Below are 18,944 nucleotides of genomic sequence, written 5' to 3'. Positions count from 1 at the left end.
TTTTAAATCCCAAGGCACCAGAATAAGGGCAGAAGTTGATGCTTTTGTTCCCTGGATGAATTCCCTTTTCCGAAGCCCCCACCACCCTCTGCCTGAGCATCTGGACAGGCTCTCTTTGTGAATCATCATGAATATTTAGCAGTCCACACTCCACCCCTACCTTCCGTCTTCAGTAAAGGGAAGCTTTCAAAAGTCACTGTTCTCTAGGGACTTCAAACATTTTGAGCTGATTTTAAAAATAGTATTAGGTGACTTTGACGAACTGAAGCTATTTGGTATTTACACAATTAGAAAGAATCCTTGATGTGGGTTGTTTGGTTTTATAAGTAAATGCTGAGAATTCTAATACTTGAATTGTAATACCAAGATGTCATTCAAATGAAATGGGTGGTCTTAAGCATTTCCTTTGTGGTTAATAAATTCTTCAGAGAGAAAAAAAACTCAGCAAACATCTGTTTCAGAATGGTCCCTGCATGGGAACTGCACATAGATGATTACTTTTATACAAAGCAATCTGTGTTTTAAACTATTTAAGAATACAAGCATTGAAGAAAGTGGTCAAGTTTGATGCTTTAGAAGAAAACCTCTTTCCATTCACTATTAGTAATTTCTCCAAATCTACTATTTCTGCATCCACTTGGTAAAGTTGGGGAATATTCCACACTATTGTGGCTAGCATCAAATCACATCATTTTTATAGTTCCCCTCAGAGAACTGCTTAAAGATTAGCAGGAGAGGAGCCTGGCTCGGTGTTTAGACTGGGTCGTATTTATTGTTTTATAGATAATACACCTTTTAGTATCTGTGAGAAATGTTACGTTTACTTCTCATATCTTCTGTGGTACCCATCTCTTGCAAAAACATTTTTTGAAATATCATAGAAAAAGACTCTACCCATGGGCTATAAGGAAATAAAATGAAGCTCATTTTCACACATTCTTGTGTTATTGCAAAAATAAATGATATTGTAATCCAAAAATATAAAAGCAGATCAAATGGCTATTATAGACGGTTTAGGAAAGAGTATTGTAAACTAGAAAAACATATATACCTTTTAGTATCTATACTTTTTTATATACAAGCTCAAGTAATATACTCAAATATATTTTCTAAAAAGATATCATTTATCATATTAATACAAATTTTAAAATCCACCAAAGGGTCCATAGTCCTAGAAATCAATGTGGCTTTCAGATGGCTAAGACCATCAGCCAGTTGGAAAAGAACCTGAATACACCTTTTATAATTTTGCATTTGCTATTCAAAAGATTTATAAAAAACTTTATGAAGACCGAGCCAAATTTTTATCTTACATCATCTTCAAAGACCCTTCATGAAGAGTTGCATTGATATTTAAAAGTTCCCCCTATGATGTCAAGCAAGCTAAGAGCCACAGCAAACAGACATTCAGTGGCACCTCCCGCCTCATTGAATGGTCCCTATTCTTTCATTACAGACAGGAAAAAGCAAAAGCTAATGAGGAAAAGGAAGTAATTTTTGCCAGAAATATCCGGTTATCAAGAGTTTTATTTTGCCTGTGTAGACATAAGCACGTGCACACACACACACACACACACACACACTTCATGGGACTGGAGGCCATAGCAGAGAGATCAGAATCCACTTAGGTCACAGAGAGGCAAAACTTCCAAAGATGAGGCCTGGCTGGGGACTGCCAGGAGACCACTGGGGAGGAGAGGCCAGCCCGGTTCTACAACTAGAGCTGGGGAGCTGCCCCCCGCAAAAATGACCACCAACCCTGGAGGTCCAGGCCTTCGCCAATGTGCCGTAGGCCTCACCACAACCGAATCCCCATCTCCCTCACACTATCTGACTCCAGCCCGCAAGTCTGGCTGTTTATTAGAATGTTGCACATATGTCTCCAAATACCAATATTCCTTTATTCATCCGACACATATTTATTTGGTGCTTACTAAATGCCTGGTACTATGTTGAGATCGGAGGTGGAGCAATGAGTTACAATTATGCCTGTGCGCCTCATTAGGATCTGCGTGTTAGAAAGGCATCTAGGTGTGTAATGTGTATTAAACAGAAGATGAACACAAAAGAGGCTCACAGAGGCAGATATAAACCAATAGTTTCCCTCAAAATGGCTAGTTTTTTATTAGCTCAAATTTCCACTATAGAACAAAGAAAACAGTTCTTACAGTTGATCTTTTTGCTGTTTTCCAGCCAGTAACAAGTTTATTGTTTACTTGGTGTTGAGAATCTTGGCATTATGTTTACTTATAATAGTGAACCATTCCTATTCAAAAGTATTATATTTCTAAGGACTTATCTGATTTCATTGGCCTTGCAGCAAAGTTCCCCGAAGCCAGATTTAACAGCTGTGTTCTCCAGTTGGACATTTCCTTGCAACAGATCCTAAACAGAACTCCTCTTTTTCTAAATCCCTAAACTTTAGCAAGAAAACAAGTACCACCATCCATGAATGCTGCCAATAAATTCAACATAAGAAGTGACAGCTTTCAACTGTAAGTGGATGGAGGGAAAAACTCAGACTTCTCTCAAGCACGATGACTTTGGCTTTACAACCTTTGGAAAACTAAAAACAACACGAGAAGCTATTTCTACTATCAAACCACTAGAATTCAGAGTTTCTTGAGGGATCTCTTCTGTTTCAAAAAATATATGTATTTGATGGAACAAGGATAGACTAGAATGAGAGAGTGGGATGGAAGACATAGAAAGTTATTCTTAGCCCACATTTTTTCTGAAGTTAATTTGGTTTTCTGGGGCCATCTTAGCAACAAGCATGGTTTCCCTAGATGCCTGTCCCAGGGAACTGATGCATAGAAGTAGGTTGACTCAATGTTTTTGGTTTGGTTATATTGTGCTTAGAAAGATGTTACTATTAAATACAAAAGAGGGAAATAAAACTTATAGAGAACCAGTGAACTGTGAATTTCATTCATCATTAGCTCCTATCTTTATCTGAGGCAGAAAGAATGCTCAGATCTAAGTACAGGAATTTACTAACTGGAGTATAAAGCTTGTGATACGTAGGTTTGCTTTGGAAATTCAAGCATTTCCATTCAGTGATGAACATCATAGACTCACGCAGGCAATACATGTTACTTAATATACAGCAAATTACTAACTTGAATAAATATAAGGATGACCATCATTTGCTAATTATGCCTTCTTGGACTTTAGCCGAGATGTAACAGTAATGTTCCATTCAACTAAAATTCTACTTATGGTCCAACTAAACGCAGTAATGCCTCAATATGCTTAAATGGACCATCACAATTTCCAAACCACAAGATAACCTCACAATAAACTCTCATTTCCTAGCATAGTAGGGGAATGAGGTTTTCCAACGAACCTCCAGTTTTTAAGGAATTTGAAGATATTTCTTAAGTACACTAACACACATGCTCTACTAGATGTAATCTTACCAGTCTTTGCTGTTGCAAAAGGCCATCAGAGGGCTCACCATGCCAGTCTGGAGGCAGTGGGCAGCACCAGCCAGAGCCTGGTGTTATCATGAAGAAGACATGAACATAAGTAGACATGAACTAAACAGTCACCCTCCTCCCAATAGCAGAGCAAAAAGCATCCCCACTTAATAGAAGAGCTGTGCTGAGTGTATTTTAGTTCATCCCTTAAACACTGAGTCACTAAAAACCAGCATCCCATTTGAGTTGTCTCTGCTTGCATCAGGGAGGTTTCTTTTCTTACCAGATTTCTCCCATTGCCCCTAGAGAAAACAGGTTCCCTTATGCAGGTGTGTCTCTTCAGCTACTCTGAGCTCAGTCTTCAGTTTGCTATTTTTATTCCTTACTCATGATTTGCGCTTCAGTTATTCAGTAAATGCTTGCAGCTAAAGGTGCTTCCAGGCGCTAACACAGTGGTTCCCAAACTTGTCTGCGTATTAGAATCACCTGGGAAGCTTCGAAAACTGTGGACACCTGTATCCCTTCCCCAGCTTGTGATTTCTAGGGTATGCCCTGGGCACTGGGAGTTTTAAAAGATCCCCAGTGAATCCGAATATGCAGACAAGTTTGGGGAACTCTGGGCTAGCGGGAAGAGAAGAAAGGTTTGGTAAGCCTGGGCCTGAAGCCTAGCTCTGCCTCCCGTTAGCTGTGTGATTCGGGGCAAGTTATTTAACCTCGCCCAGCCCTGGTTTCCTCGTCTGTAGTGTGGAGATAATCATGCTGGCATTTTTCTCATCTGTGTAGTAAAAATACCCTTTATGTTCCATGATTAGTGACAGCGCATGTAATGCGTTTGGCACAGGAAATGGTGGCCACCATTATTTATCTCTAGGGTAAAAGACCGTTTCATACCTACCAAAGACAAGGAAACACCCTGCGGATGATTAAGTGATGTCAGCTGAATGAGAGTGAAAACAAGCAGGGTGACAACGAGGCTCCCTGCCACAGGGGACGCTTTTTTTCCCCTGACAATTGAATTGTTCATCTATTGCTGGCTTCTTGGAAAGAATGATACAACCTTATACTCTGAGATAAGGCCATTGTGTTCATCTCTTTTCCCAGGATGGGCTGAGTCTGCCCAGGGCTTTGTGAATAGGTTCTGCTTGGCAGATCACTCCCAGGAAAACGGGGAAGTGGATGCTTTTGAAAATGTCAGCTTGACTCCGTGAATTTGGTGGGTGCATTTGCTGATGGAACCTCGCCGCTGTCCCAGGCATGTCCCTAAGGACAGATGTGAAGGGAAGGAAGGAGAAGGAGCTGTCATCGGCTCCCCACACCTCACCTATCTCCTTCTAGATCCTCCTACATTAGAATCTGACACCTGATTGTATTCTGACTATTTTTTAATATAATAAGTCTCTCTCGCTCTCCTCCAATCTTTATTTATTGTTGTGCATCCATCTCAAATAAACAAAAATTAGCTTCATAAAAAAGAAAGAACCACAAATCTTGGGATGAACAATCGTGATTCCTGCGTGCAGACTTGGGGGGAGGATAGAAATTCTATCTCATTTTGCCTGGTGTAGCCCTGGGGAAGTGGTCTTTTGTGGAGGAGGGCAGAGGGGAGGTTAGTGGTGTGCGTTCCCTCGTGATAGAATCATAGAAAGATAGAATGTCAGGGCTGAAAGGAACCTGAACAATCGCTTGAACTCCAGGGGTTCTTAACTGTGAACACTCTGAAATTACATGCAACATCTTAGGCATGTTGAAATGTTTCTTTGATGAGGGCCATGGCTTTTCATCAGATTTGCAAAGAGCTTGGTAACCCTCTACTTAAGAACAAATTTTACTAATAAGGGAACTGAGACAAAGGAATCTGTTCAAAGCCACATAGGCAGTTAGGAGCACAATGGGACCAGAACTCAGGTGGCCATACTTCCCCAGCCTCCACTCCTGCAGTTTCCTGGCAAGTCTTAAGCATCAGTGGTGGGTAGGAGCTGTTTAAACCACAGGTTCAACTAATTCACCATATATCACAGCCCAAGTCACACAGTGCTGACATTGCTGCAGAATGAGGTTTCCATTCTCCTTTACCTAACGACATTATGTCTCCTGAAGGCACTAGGAAGAAAGTAGAACAGTTCTAGCTGCTGAAAATTCTCATCATCTTAACCTGCAATGAAGAATCAGTCTGGAGGCTGGCCCGGTGGGGTAGTGGTTAAGTTCGTGTGCTCTGCTTCGGTGGCCCGGGGTTCACGGGTTCAGATCCCCCACAGGGACCTGTGCACCGCTCATCAGGCCATGCTGTGGTGGCATCCCACATACAAAATAGAGGAAGATGGGCACAGATGTTAGTTCAGGGTCAATCTTCCTCACCAAAAAAAAAAAAAAAAAGAAAGAATTAGTCTGGCTCAGAGTCCTAACAAGAATCTGGGTAGACCTAAAGGAATTCAGGCTACAAATAGTGAAAAATAGATCTTAGTTTGTTGCAGCTGCTATAACAGAATACCATAGACTGGGGGCTTAGAAACAACAGAAATGTATTTCTCACAGTGCTGGACGCTGGGAAGTCCAAGATCAAGGCACCAGCAGATTTGGTGTCTGGTGAGGAGCATCTTCTCGCTGTGTCCTCACGTAGGGAAAGGGAGAAGCAGCTCTCTGGGGTCTCTTATAAGGGCACTAATCCCATTCATAAGGGCTCTGCTCTCACAACCTGATCATCCCCCAAAGGCCTCCAACTACCATCACACTGGGGATTAGGTTTTCAATTTTTGAATTTTGGGGGGATGCAAACATCCAGTCTATGGCCACAGGCAAAGGCCTAAAAGAAAAAGGATGATTTGTGTTTCCTTTTTCTTTATTTAACATAATTTAGTTTTCTGTTTGCACCATGTTTAGCAAAACAGAGCTTTGGCAGGATGAAGGGGTTTGACAACTATGTTCAGGACTCTATTAAACCCTGACACCAACAGGACCACCTTAACAATCAGAGAGCAAATGTTACCACACAGGGCTCGCCTGTTGGGGTCTGAGCTATAGGTGGAAAGAGTTGGTGGGATCCACTGAGGGCACCTTGGAGGGACCCTTGCTCTCCCTGAGAGAGAGTACCGCCTGGTGGTTAGCAGCTCAGACTCTGGAATCAACTTTGCCTGGATTTAAAATCTCAGCTCTACCACATGCCAGCATTCAACCTTATCTTCCTCTAAGCCTCAGTTTCCCATCTGTAAAGTGGGGACAATTGTGCCTACCTAGTGGGATTGTTTGAGGACAAAATGAGAAAATGATTGAAAGCAGATTCTGAATTTAGCTGATCCCACCTGTTCTATATATTTTGCATTGTGAAATCGTGTTGTCACTTTATATTATAAAAAATTAACATTTTTAACTGCACCGGGAGGGAATCAGGCCTGATCATTCAAGTTGAAAGTCTGTGATGACATAAAAAATCTTGAATGATCGCCTTTTGTTTACCTGTCACATCAGCTGCTGTGTCATATGAATGACCTCAACCATTACCTTTCATGATTTGTTTGTTTTTTAATTACCCAAGTAAGAAAAGAATACATTCTTGTTGTGAATGATTTTAACAAGCACAGAAGTTTACAGAGTAAAAGGTGACTCGTCCATATTTTTCTAAAACAGCTATTAATAAACCTCCTAGGTAAACTGCCCTGGCTGAGCCTTCCATGTGGCAAAGCCTAGAAAAAGTCTTTGATGTGCATTTATTTTTTCACAAGCCTGTTGACCTCACCTAATACCATGGTTCTCTTGTGACAAATGTTTGAGGAATTTTGCACTCCAGGAAATAGTATTCTACAGGAGGGTTTCCTCCTTTGGATAGTTTCATAGCTGCTGTAGCAGTGTTGGGCACAAGAGGCTGACTTTGACAAGAAAGGAAGACCCATGTCCCATGTCGGGACACGGAAGGAAGGAGAAAGGAGATAGAGACTTGTCCAGAGGAGAGTTTCCTGATGGAGGCAGAGAGTTTAGTGCTACTCTTGCTGGAGACGAGTAGGAGCCCACTGGGGGTGTGGTGCTGGGGACCAAGGCTAGGCGGACCCCACAAAGGGAAGGGCTGCTGCTAGCACAGCCTATGCCTTTGTGCAAATTACAGAAGGCAGCCTCTTTGCCCCAAAGGTGTATGGCATGGCAAGAGGAGCACAGCTGGGTTTAAGCCCCTGTTCACCCCCTTAGCAGGTGCTCTTGTGTAGTATGCAACCTGCACAGCTGTGCTCAGCAGCCCAGGGACAGATCCAGGAGTTTAGCCATTCCACCCCAGCCAGGAAGAATGGGAATGATACTGCAGAGCCAGGATCCTGCTCACTTATGCCCAGGTTTTGGAGGGATGGTGGGTTGGAGGAGAAGGTGCTGGGGCAATGGAGAGGTTAAGGACTTTCCTTTTCAGAACTTGGAGAGCATCTCCTTCAAGCTTATCCAGGGCTTTGTGAACGTTCTCAACCTCTCCAATCCCTCTCTCCCTTCCCTGCCTGCTGTTCTCCCAAATTCTTCCCCAGACAGATGCTGTTCACCTCCTCATTCTAAGTCTTCTCACTCCCTCCCCTGCCCGCTAGCTAACGTGACCTTGGCTGCAAAGGGCCACAGAGTGACCGCTCCACGTTTGTGGGTGGGGTTGGAAGAGGCTTGTCTCAAGCCTGGCACAGGGGAACACCAAGAGTCAGGTTCCTGGTGCCCAGCCTCGTGTCGGGGGGCCTCTGGTATGTGAGGAATAAGTGAAGATGAGGAGCAGGAGGAGTTGGGTCCCTCTTGGAGCACCCCCCTTCATACTTGCTCTGTCTGCACCGTGTGTTAGTACCCAGGGCTGCCTCTGTCTTCACGCAGACGCCTCCTCTCCTCTCTGTGTCTTCTTCCCTTCTGTCTCTTATGAGGACTCTTGTCATCAGATTTAGGGCCCATCCAGATGATCCAGAGTGATCTCATCTCGAAATCCTTAAGTATATCTGCAAAGACCCTTTTCCCAAATAACGTCACATTCACAGGATTCCGAGGTTAGGATATGGATGTATCATTTGGGGCCATCATTTAAACCATCACACACCATAATCTCAAGCCTGAATTATGTCCTAATGTATTCTTCTGTATTTTTCTTAGGGTCTGCCAGTGCCTTCATGCCAGCCCTGGGTAGAATATGAAATATTCTAGAATATCCCTTGAACAACACTGGGCACTGTTGACTGTGGAACGGAATTCCATATAAGGGTCCAAGCTCGGTGCCCAAGAATTTTACGTATGAAAGGCCAGAAGATCCTTAAATCTGTCTTTTCCTCTTACCTCCATCGTTTCCTAATCCAAATGACCATCATCTCTTACCTGAGTTGTCACCATCCCTTCCTAACAGGCCTCCTGCCTCCATACTAGCCTCCTTCAGTTTCCTTTCCACACTACAGTCAGTGATCATTCCAAACTGTAAATCTGATTGTGCAAACACACACGCATCACACGTGGAGATACCAAGACACACCTATTCCCATCGCTCTTAAAAATAAGACCCAGATCCCTAATGTTACCCACACAGGCCTGCCCACCTCTCCAACTTTCCCCTCCCCACAACCTCCCGGCTCACAGGACGCAAGCCACGCTGTTCTTCTCCTGGTCCTGCAAAGATGCCGTGCCCCGAGGGCTGTTTCAAGGCGTTTGGAAGCCCATATTTTTATTCTGAAGGTTCCCAGCTCATATCATATCAATCATATTATAATGAACTAACGTGCCACATTAAAAATTTTTTAGTGCAAAAATATTTTTAAAATTTTCTTTAGGTGCCGGCCTTGTGGCATAGTAGTTAAGGTTTGGCATGCTCTGCTTCAGCAGCTTGGGTTTGCAGGTTTGGATCCCAGGCACGGACCTACACCATTCATCAAGCCATGCTGTGGTGGGGTCCCACATACAAAATAGAGGAAGATTGGCACAGATGTTAGCTCAGGGCCAATCTTCTTCAGCAAGAAAAAAAAAAGTTTTTGTATTTCAGCTTTTGAAATTATTTGACTATGAGTAGTGACTCCTTTAATTTAAGAGTGCGTGCGATTTCTCAGCCATCCTCTGCGTGCGTGAGAAGTCTTACGATGTGAGAGCATCTAAACCTTTACATTTTTTTCAAATACAGGGAAATATTTATGACTACTAAATTGTAACAATACTGTTAACAACGTCTTTTGTTTTATTTACATTCTATTAAACAGTAATGTCAACTTTGCAGTTTTCCTTTCATATTTTGCAGATAATATGTCTTTTTCCGTTCTCATGCCTTTCTCTAAATTCCCCCTTCTACCCCAGCCTTTGCCTGGCCAACTTCTACTTATTCTTCTGATCTCTCCTCAAATATAACTTCCCCTGAGGAGCCTTCCTTGACCCCTCTTTCCAGGTCAGCTCCTCCTGTCACATCGTCTCATGGCAGTAAGTCACTTTCCTGCAGCGCACATCTCAGGCTTTAATTTCAGGGGTATCTGTGTGACCAGCTCTTCAAAGTTTCTTTCCAGCACCTGGCAGACTCTAAATGCCACATGTCAGAGGCCATGGCTGGCTGGTCTCCATTGCGTCCCACCTGGCACCTACCACGAATGGTGGTGACATAAAAAATTGTTAACATTATTCCTCTTCTCACATGCTTAAACCTTATGAGGATAAGCTAAGCATCTTGTGCCTCATTTACCTTTTCTTATATTAAAATGCAATCTAACATTATTCATTATTTTCTCTAATGACTTAAAATAATCCTAAAGAGCACACAATTTCAGAATCCAAATCAGGGAAATGTGTGACCTAGAGATCTAGTCAGTCTCAGTTGGCCCAGACATGGACACTCCCTCAGTGAACAGCATCTGTCCCTGGTCCTAGCAAATTCGTCACCATGATCATCCTGTGCGCCAATGCATAGCGCTCTCTATTTTACAAAGCTCTCTGTATTCCACGTTAGTGGTCTCCTTTGCCACTCGAACAATCCTGTGAGGCAGGTAATGGAAGGAACGCATCTTCTACATAGTTACTTGTGAGCACAAGCGATATGCTGTCTGCCAATCACATAGCCCAGGACCCGGGTACAGCGAGCATTCAGTCCTTTGCAGGTGTTGTTGCTGTCAGACAGTTAGGACTGAGATCATGGAATATTGGGTTAGTCAGAGAGTGCCTGATGTTTAGTCCCAAATGCATTCATGTCACTTGGTACCTCCAGGTCTGTGTGGCTCAAATAAATGCCAGGAGCCACAGAACGCCATGTCAGCTTTCAATTTGTAATCTGGACTCCAACCCCGTAAAAAGTACTGTTCGATCTTAGACCAAATTGACTGATTGTTTTGACTGTTCCTAGAAAAAAGACAAGATTTAAAATTGATTTGGTTAAGTAACCATTTCACTGAACTTTGAGTGTTCCACCAAGACCATTCTGCCCATTTCTGTAGGCTTGACTCATTGGTCCTCGCCCTGCGGAAACTGGAACCATGTGCTCTCTGTATCTCATTTATTCTGGAAACAATATTAAGTTCGTACTAAGCAAAAAACTCTACTTGCCACGTAAGAGAATAAAAAAGCTGAATAAGACACAGAGATCTTGTCCTGGAGATGGTGGGAAGGACCAACATAAACCTCCTACAAGGCAAGATGAGATCGGTGATTTAATAGAGGAACAAGAAAGTGCTGTGCTACAGAGAGAACACTTATTTTGAAGGGAGGAGCGGGATGGAGAGGGCTTCATGGTGGAGCTGGCATTTAAGCTTTGACTATGGATGGGGGTGGAATGGGATTCCAAGCTAGGGAAACCCCAGAGCAAAAGCAGGGAGATGGGAAAACGCATAGCGGGGAACAGTAAGTAACTTGAGCTGAGAGGGTAGAGTCCATGATGGATGTAGTGGGAACTGGTGGTCTGAGCGTGAAGGGGCAGGAACGCCACACCAAGGGACCTGGCACTCTATGTCTTCCGTCTTCTGTGCCTGTAGGGGACAGCATTTTGTTCATTTTCAGATTTCAACAAATGTATCCATTCATTTAATAGGTCACGTCTAATATGGGCCAAGCACTATTTAGACCAGAAATACAACAATGTACAGAACAAAGACCCTGATTCATAGAGCTTTTAATCTAGTGGGAAGAGATGGGCAACGACATTAATATAATATCTTGGGTGGGTATAGGTGCAGTAGAGAAGAATGAAGCACGGTAAGGAGGATAGAATGGAAAGGGGGTGGGGAGGCCATGGCTAGTGCTTTATGTGTAGTGGTCAGGGAGGACCTCACTGATGAAATGACATTTGTTGGAGTAGAGATCAGAAGGATGTAGGCAGTAAGCCAGGGTTGATTAATTGAAAAAATTAATGGAAAAATGAGTTAAGTCTGCTGTTTGGCACGATCGAGTCATTTTCCGTGGTTTATGGTATATTGATTTTCTTTCCCATTGCCCCAAGAACATCTTAAATACACCACTTAGAGTTCAGCTTTGCCAGGAGGCTGTGCTGAGCTGGAAGGAGAGACAATCAGAGTTACGTGCATTTCTGGGAAGGCTGTTGGATGTTGGGTGTTTGTCTATGAGTAAGTGGGTAGCGTTCTGGCTTTGGAGTCATCCAGATGTGGTCTTAAGTCCGCCTCTACCACTGACTAGCTCTGTGACCATGGAGATGTCATTTAACCTCCTTGAGCCTCTTTTCACATCTCTAAAATGGAAATAAATAAGATCAATACACATGAAGCACTCAGCTTGGTGCTAGAAACGACAAAGATGTTTCATTAAATGCTGGGGAGTAATTGCAGCAGTAACAGTACAGTGAGGGTAGTGGCCAAAGGGTGGGTCATCCTGGTTGTGTTTATGTCCAGAGGTTACTCATTCTCCCACGCCCATCTATGGCCTCTTTCCTTGAACGGACTGTGGTCCTCACAAGGACAAAAAATGCATCTGATCTTTGCAGCCCATACAGTGTTCTTTACACAGCAAGGGCGAGATAAGTATTTGATGGCAAAGTGAATTATTGACTGTAATTCAACTGGGAAACGGCCACAGCGGAGGAAGTTTGCCAGAAGGGGAAAATGTCTTATCAAAGTCTCAGAAAATGAATTTCTTTTTATCAAATCTGTTCCCCTGCATTTTTCATTATTGCTTTCAAATGCCATTTTTACAATAATTAGAGTAGCATTAAAAAGCAGTGAGAATTGGGCCGGCCCTGTGGCTTAGCGGTTAAGTGCGCGTGCTCTGCTGCTGGCGGCCCGGGTTTGCATCCCAGGCGCGCACCGACGCACCGCTTCTCCGGCCATGCTGAGGCTGCGTCCCACATACAGCAACTAAGAAGGATGTGCAGCTATGATGTACAACTATCTACTGGGGCTTTGGGGGAAAAAATAAATAAATAAAAATTATTTAAAAAAAAAAAAAGCAGTGAGAATCAAGGATAATCAATTTTTTTTAAATAGCGGCTCTGGATTTCAGTGGTAAAACTAGCATGTAGTCCCTAGCATATTTAACCAAAATACACCGTGCGGCAACAGCAGGGAGGGAAGTGACAAACTGTGTCTTTCTAATTGACAGCCTTCAGCCCCCCGCCCCTGCCACTGGCCTGGTTGGGAATCTTTGAGGCATGACCACCAATATCAATCTCCCTTTTCAGGGTTTTAGTAATTTCCACTTACATACAGGAACTTTAAGATGCTCAGATGAAGGTTGGCATGGGAGCTCAAGGTGCCGTGTTGTTATGATTTTAAAAGTCTCTGGGCCCAGCTCAGGGGCCTTGGACATAAAGGGACAGATACTGCCTGGCGTCACAAGGACCCCCAGCTTGAAGCAAGGTGGGGAGGGGGCCTGATTGCACAGACACACAGGACCCCACAAGTGCCTCTTGAGGAGAGCCTTTAGGGATCTGACTATTTCATGCCGTTGTCTGAATATCTTAGGATCACGCCAACCAAGAGGTAGTCATGATCTTTTCATTCAAGCCAGATCGAGCGCAGTCATAAGTTAACCAAGGCTATGACAAGACTCTGACTTACGGTGAGGGAAATATTACTCATTTTGAACCAGCCATCAGAATGTTTATACGTGATGTTGAGCAAAGGCAGCATCTATATTTTGTGGCCACTTCTGCACTGCTTCCATTTTTCAGCATGACTGTTAGGAAGTGAATGTGCATATAACGTGTGTCTGAGGAGAAGCTCCTCCTACCTGGAAAAGCCCTGGTCATTCCTCTCCTTCCACTGAACAAAGCCTGTTAGTACGTTAGGGACTGAGGAGGAACATAGGTATTTATAATCCTCAAAGAATGTTGAAAACCTTGCTTTTGGTCAATTTCAAAAAAAAAAAAAAAAATTAAATATGATTTAAATGTCACGTTTTCTTCTTATATCTATTTATCCCGGTATGCAGAGAAATGTTTGGAAAGTGGGAAGTGGGAAGAGAGAGGGGAATGTAAACGGCCCTCGGTCACAGTCTTGGAATAATCAGAGTTGGCTGTGTAAGCAGCAGCCAGGCTGTGGCATTTTCTTTCCACATTTGCTGGGCCATCGAGCATTTGCTTCCTGACAACTTTGATTTAAGAAGTTCCACCATCTTCAGAGAATCGACGTGGTGGTGTGGGAAAGATTGGTGCAGTTTCCAATATCAGAATGCAAATAAAGACGCAAGCCAATTTAATGTTGTTATTTTTATAGAGCAAAATTCCTCAGAGGTCACCCAAGCAAAACCTGGACCCGTCATTTTCCTTATCTTTACAAATGGCCTGGTGCAGCGTGCTCATCCAGTTCACAGGGACTTTGACTCAGTGAGATCGCTGATCCTTCAGAAGACTTCAGTAAAAATCCAAACCACCTCCGGGCCAGCCCCGTGGTGTAGTGGTTGAGTTTGGCACGCTCTGCTTCGGTGGCCGGGTTCATGGGATCGGATCCCGCGTGTGGACCTACACCACTCATCAAGCCATGTTGTGGTGGTGACCCACATACAAAATGGAGGAAGATTGGCACAGATGTTAGCTCAGGACTAATCTTCCTCAAGCAAAAAAAGAGGAAGATTGGCAACAGATGTTAGCTCAGAGTGAATCTTCCTCACCAAAGAAAAAAAAAATCCAAATGACCTCAACTGGTTTATAAAATGGTCCCACAAAACCAGAATGAAATTGTTTGGGTTAAATGCCAGATGGTTGGTCACTTCGAAATAATTCCCCTTCCCCCCCGCCAAGGAAGAGAACAAGGCGAGTGGCCAGCTAGAAGGGGTTGTTGGACCACAGAGATCAGCCTCCTGCAGAAGTAGGCTCCAGGATGGAGGTCACCAGTATCAGGGCTTTCCTATGAAAGGATGCACCCACCTCCCCCTCCACCTCTCACACACACCCAGCTGGCGACACACACACACACACACAAGGAATAGCTCTTATTTCTATGTGCCATGCACCACACCAAGCACTTTAAAAGTATTCTCTCTCCTCTGCCTGATGGATTTGGAAAGGTGGGGTAACTTGCCCAATATCATGGCTAGTTTAAGTGGTGGGGCTGGAGCTGAATCCTACATCTGTCTACCTACCTCCTTACCTCCCTACCCACCAGCATCACCTGGACAGAGCCTGAGAGAAGGACAAGTAAACACGTGGAGGTGTTAGGGTCCCTGGCTCAGAGCCAGAGTAGGCCAGGAGCTGGGTGAAGGGGAGGAGGGCTTTTATGTGCTTGGGCAAGTTCTCAGCCAGGACTCACACTTCCTTTCCTGAGAGGCCATGTATTTGGGCAGTCTGATAGAGGAAATGATAAATGTGTTGCTGGTAAAAAATGGTCCAACCCAATGAATCATTGGAAACCCTTGATCATTCTGAGGCCTCCTACTTCAGGATCACTGATAACTTGTCTTGGCATCTTGGCTAGACAGAAATGTAGCCCAGGGGCCAGCCCAGTGGCATAGTGGTTAAGTTCCCATGCTCTGCTTTGGCAGCCTGGGGTTCGCAGGTTCAGATCCCGGGCACAGACCTACACACTGCCCATGAAGCCATGCTGTGGCGGTGTCCCACATACAAAATAGAGGAAGATTGTTACAGATGTTAACTCAGGGCCAATCTTCCTCACCAAAAAAAAAAAAAAAAAAGAAATGTAGCCCAGGAATTCCACCTCAGGCTTTCAATACTGCAGTTCTTGAGAGAGGTGCTCAGGGTGTTGGGAACCAGGAACCAAAGGTCTCAATAGGATGTCTGATCTCATTCCTCTGGCAGAAAGGCTATTGGTGGGAGTATTTCACTAAAACCAAGAGAACTGAAAAGTTGAGAGTTGAATGAGGTAGGTGGGGTTGAATGAAGAGGCAGGACAAATCTGAGTACCAGGTGGGTCATTTAGTCAACCTTCAACAAATATTTGTTGTGGCACTGGGATACAGTCATGAACAAGCACCCTTCCCATAGTGGACATATGTTGTAATGCATGAGTGACATGCATGGTCTGTATGTTCTAAGACAGAAAGTGACAAAGAAATGGCTAAAATAATTTCAGTTGTAATAAGTTCAATGATGCAAATGAACAAGAGTCTGAAGGAGAGATGTTTGGGGGTGGAGTGAGAAGGAATAAAAAGTGTTGCCAAGGAAAACTTCTCTCTGAAGAGGTGACAGTCCAGCTGAGACCAAAGGCTGTATTCATTTGTAGGACGATGGGCAGCGCCTGAGGAGTATTCAGTGGGAGAATGTTGTCGTTGTAATTATGTCACTCCTGCTGCCATGGGGAGAAAAGATTGAAGAGGGCCAAGACTGAAGCAGGGAGATGCTCCAAGGCTCTCCTTCCTGGGTCAAGGGAGCTGCATGAAGATGTCAAGAGACAAGTAGAAATGAGAAAAGAGGGTACATATTTTCGGAGAGAGTCTCAGTGTGACTTCCTGGTGGGCTGGGTATGGGCATATCTGGTATTTTCACCATAAGCATCTTTGCCACAGACACATTCGCAGCAAACATTTTCACCGCATAACTAATTGGCCATAAGGCAATTTTGCCATAAAAGATAAAATCACAAAAAATAAAAATAGATATTAAAAGGGACACAATAAGACATGAAAACTGAATAACAACTAAATAAAGAGACTTTATTGTGAGACACAAAATATTTGAATACATTAAAAATGTGTATAGATTCATGACAATACTGTACAAATAACTGATTTTATTGGGTGGATTGTACCTAAGCACTTATCTTTGAAGTGTCTCATTCATAGTATTATGCTTTTTTATTTTTGCTTGTGGATTCATCTCCTCCTTCAGCAGCGTCCGTCACACTTTTTCACTAAAATTTCTTCCTTCATTAAGAGAGGTATCAGTTTTCAAATACTGGGATGCATTTGTGTAACTGAGCTTCGTATTGCGTTGTGAAAACCTTCTACACTGTCAGTTGTTCTTGGCATATTGTCACATGTCCATTGGTAGACATTCTGAAGTTATATGGGAAATGTGGAGCTAAGATTTGTATGATATGAAAAGGGGAGTACTGTGTGAATGGAGAAATGAAACCCAACTGTCACCCAGATGAAGCCAAACTGTCAACCAGTTATTTTATCTTTTATGGCAAAATTGCCTTATGGCCAGTTAGTTATATGACAAAAATGTTTGCAATGAAAATGCTTGCTGCGCAGATGCTTACGGCAAAGATGCTTACAGCTAAAGTACCCAGAACCAGATAGGAGGATGTTGGGGAGGGAGGAGTCAAAGATGACTGACAGATTTCTGACTGGGTGGATGGATGCCATTTTCCTAGATGGAGAAAGTAGTTGTCAAAGCAAAGGGCCCTGGCGTGGTCATCTGGGGTCTTGAAGAACCAGGCGGATGAGAGAGCCGGGAACGCTGTGGGATCTGCTGGTCAGGGGTGATGTAGGTGAAAAGCAGAGATGGGAGATCTTGTAAGGGTTCGTCAAATGAGGTGTGTTGGTTAAAGCCATTAGCACAGTGCTAGGAGCATCGTGATAACTCAGTAAGTGAGAGCTGTTATTGCATTAGGAACTGGCCAGGTCCCTTGCAAGAGCCAGGACAGAATAGACAGAGGAGGAAAGGACAGGAGTGAGGCATGCTGGGCAAGGCTGGGAAGACCCTGTGAACACTGTATGTGTATGGAAACCCCCTCCTTCCTCTCACAAGGGAAAAAGAGAGCGATGTAAGGAAGGAGTGGGTTTCCACCCCTGAAAACCTACAGGCGGGACGTAGACAGCTCTTGGGGCCCTGGGAGGTTCCAGGCTCAAAGCATGGGCTGAAGCTTCTAGATCTCTCACTCTTGTCTGCAGTAGCTCGAGCAGCATTTGACCACAGTGCCTAGCCCGGCTCCCGATGCCCTCAGGCATATGACCCTTGGCATTCGCAAGCCCACAAGCTCCCTTGTGTTCCTTCTCCTTCCCGTGGAGGAGAGGATTCCCTTCAGCCCCCGGATGGCCTCTGCTATTGTCCATTCTGTCTAATTCCCTCCACCCCTCCGTGTTGTCCAGTCCACTCAGACACAACGTGATGAGAACACAACATTTTGACGCCGTGAGCAAACGAGAGCTGGGGATCAAACGTTTTTCTGTGATCCCAATTCTTTCTGTACCAAAATATATACCCCGTGTTAAAACATTTGCTTTTTAAAACTTATAAATGGAAAGGGGACCTTGATCTGAAATCTTTACTCTCACACTAAATCTCCACTGACTTGAAGCAGGCGTCTGACCTGAATAAGCTCTGTGGATTTGGACATCATCAGGAAGAATACTCATATTAGTAATCCATAGCGCCTGTCTTCTTATCAGAAAAGGAAGATGGTTATATGTACCTATTTCCTAGAATGTGAGCTATTATGATTGAAGGTTAATGTTTGTAAAAAACAGAACTTGAGACTTCCCTGAGGGTGCCTGTGAACTTCAGGGTATTTACTCCTTTTAACACTCGCGCAGACGCACATGTGCACACACACTGTCATCCCTTCTCCTCACGAAACCACAAACACTTCCACAACATTCACTGGCAATCCTGATGGAAACGGCTCACGGTGGCCATGATATCGCAGGAGCAAAGGCCAACACTGAAAGCTTTAAGTGATGTGTTCCTGATTTTAAAAGCTTCCCGCTTATCACCTTCCCTTTTAAGTTTTCCATCTAGGAAGATGTCACAGTGAGGCCGTTGGGAAATGCAATGCGTGGCTTCTGTTTTCACCTTCGGGACCTTCCCAGGCCTTCCTAGGTCCCAAGAGGAAGGTGGGAAAGTATACAGACTGTCCCCTGTCGCAGCTCATCCTTCCCAGGAAAGAACGTCCGGCCTGTCCCTGTCTCCACTGCTTCGCTCTATCCAGCTTCCCTGACACGCCTGAAGTCTCTCACCTTTAAAGCCTGGGGAGCCAGGCTGGGCAGGAGGGTCAGTGGCCTGCTCTGGGGTGAGGGACATCAGGGGAGTTGTGATCCTCCACGTGGGGCAACATCTGGAACCTTCTAGAAGGTTCTACACATCTTCCAAGCACACCTGTTCCCCAAGTAAAGATTAGCATGTCAGAGGCACTTTGAATGGCCAACAGGATGATCCTGAAAGAGGTTTCACAAAACCATGCCTGGGATAGGGAGCATTTCCCTAATGTTTTAGAGCAGCACGTC

General features: G+C 44.1%; 1 protein-coding gene across 1 annotated transcript in view; it reads left to right on the top strand.

Annotated features, from left to right (window-relative positions):
• SCAF8 (SR-related CTD associated factor 8) overlaps positions 1 to 18,944 on the top strand; it is a 201,569-nt gene that overhangs the window by 143,807 nt on the left and 38,818 nt on the right. The window lies entirely within an intron of this gene.

Source organism: Ceratotherium simum, chromosome 38, assembly GCF_057802395.1.
Source record: "Ceratotherium simum simum isolate JZ-2026a chromosome 38, ASM5780239v1, whole genome shotgun sequence".
In the NCBI taxonomy this organism is placed as follows: domain Eukaryota; kingdom Metazoa; phylum Chordata; class Mammalia; order Perissodactyla; family Rhinocerotidae; genus Ceratotherium; species Ceratotherium simum.
This window is presented reverse-complemented; position numbering and strand designations above follow the sequence as displayed.